Below are 2,287 nucleotides of genomic sequence, written 5' to 3'. Positions count from 1 at the left end.
TCCGTTTTGTGGGAAGGGCCATGCCTACGGAGAGGCATGCCATGCAGATGGCTGCCCGTGAGGCGATAGCTCGCCTTCGGGACATTCTTCCTTCGATGAAGACTCGTCGCTACCGCTACCTCCCATGCCATGTGCCATATACTTGTCACTATGCATTAGGCTGCCATAGGGGAGAGCGAGATGAAGCTATCGAGATGCTCGTTGAATATCTCAAAGCTCTGGAGGAATCTTTCGACAACCTCGTGGACGATCTTGTGGCTGCCCGCATGGACTTAGTTCGGGGCGGTCCTGCCAGCAGGAAGGAGCTTCTCCACATGGCACCGCCACTGACTTTCGTCTCGTCCTCAGCATCTTATTCACCGGCCATTTTGGCCACTGCTCGCCGTCTGCCTACCACTGAGGAGTTCGACCGAGTCATCGCTCCTACTCCAGTCAGAGTTGCACCGCCTGCCGCACCCGCACTGCCGCCTGTCGCACCCGCGCCATCACCTCAGCGTAGTGCTATGCGCTTGGAGCCTACTAGGGAGGAGGTGGAGGTTGAGTCTCCTGCACTGCTGGGTCTTACCCTCGGCAAGCGGAAGGACATCTTCACCATCTCCGACTGAGTGCGCCGAGTAGCCGCGCGTTGTGTCTGCATGTATGATATGTTCTATATGTACGTTAGTTTGTAGTTTTTGTGTGCGCTTCATGTAGGGTCTCGGAGGAGTATGCTAGCCTAAATAACGTGTCAGGAGTGTGTGCGCACATCCTGAGTGATGTATCGTATGTTTGCGTATCGCGTGTAAGATATGTGCTAAGCAGTCATTCTCTGGGCGAAATCGTTTATGTCCTTGAAAAATCTTGAGGTCTTTTAAATTTTTATCTCTGCAAGATTTTCCTTGTGCCACACAGTTTTTCTCATAAATTTTGCAAAATAATACCCCAGAGTGGAAAATGTCTCGTCCGTGGACTCGTTCCATGCCAAATCCCCCAGAAGAAGTTTATGGAACACAGACCAGCAACAACATCACTCAGGGACAGTCTAGTCAACAGGACAGCGAGGCAGCCTTATCTCAAGTATGCCGCCTCTTCGAACAAAGCCAGCAACAGCACCAAGAGATGATGAATCACGTCATCAATATGGGGAATCACCGTGAGCCATACCAACCACACTCCAAGTTGTCTGAACTGCAGAAGACTCGCCCTCCAACGTTTGCTCACACTGATAGGCCACTTGAAGCCGATGATTGGCTTCGAGACATCGAAAGAAAGCTGATTATTGCTCAGTGTTCAGATCATGAGAAGGTGCTTTATGCACCTCACTACCTCACCGGAGCAGCTGCAGAATGGTGGGAAAACTTCCTACACATGCATCCCAGTGAACACAACATCACCTGGGAAGAGTTTAAGGAAGGCTTTCGTGGGGCACACATCCCCAGGAGCATCATAAAAATCAAGAAAAGAGAATTTGATGACCTCAAGCAGAGAGGCATGACAGTGACGGAATACAACAGTCAGTTTACCCAGCTATCTCGTTATGCCTACGACGAACTTATGACTGAGAACAAGAGGATGGAAAAATTCTTGGACGGCCTGGCACCGGCACTAAGATGCCAACTGGTTGTACACACTTTCCCAGATTTCAAAACTCTGGTTAACAAGGCCATTACTTTGGAGAATGAGCGCCGCAGTCTGGAAGATATTCGTAAGCGAAAGAGGGACAAGACGACTCTGGCTCGCAACAACCGAAGCAAGACTGATGTTCAGAGGAATGAAGCGGGAAAATCCACGACTACTGCTCTAAGGCCAACCAGACAGTTTCATTCAAGGGACAAGGACTTTACATACCGTCCAGGGGTCACTTGCTATGCTTGTGGTGAAGAAGGGCACTATGCCAAACAGTGCCCAAAGCCAAGGAAGTCGGTCCCCAAGCCGAACAATGGTGGGAATAATCCAGCCCCCAAGCGCAACAATTTCAACCCCAACAACAATCACAGGAAGGGTCACCTGAACCATGTGACCAGGGATGAAGCGCAGAATGCCCCAGACATCGTGCTCGGTACGTTCCCTGTCAACACAGTACCTGCCACGGTTTTGTTTGATTCTGGAGCTTCTCACTCGTTCATTTCGAAGAGTTTTGTTTTGCAACATGGTTTTCCGATACTCCCTTTGGAAAAATCTATGATCATCAAGTCCCACGGGAATAAGCAGATCGCTCGGAGTTACTGCCAAGGAGTGATCATTGAGTTCGAAGGACTAAAGTTTCAAGCTAATCTCATCGTGTTGGAAAATAAAGGACTGGATGTCA

Source organism: Triticum aestivum, chromosome 7D (assembly GCF_018294505.1).
Source record: "Triticum aestivum cultivar Chinese Spring chromosome 7D, IWGSC CS RefSeq v2.1, whole genome shotgun sequence".
In the NCBI taxonomy this organism is placed as follows: domain Eukaryota; kingdom Viridiplantae; phylum Streptophyta; class Magnoliopsida; order Poales; family Poaceae; genus Triticum; species Triticum aestivum.
The sequence above is the reverse complement of the archived record's forward strand: the minus strand, read 5'-3'. Positions refer to the sequence as shown.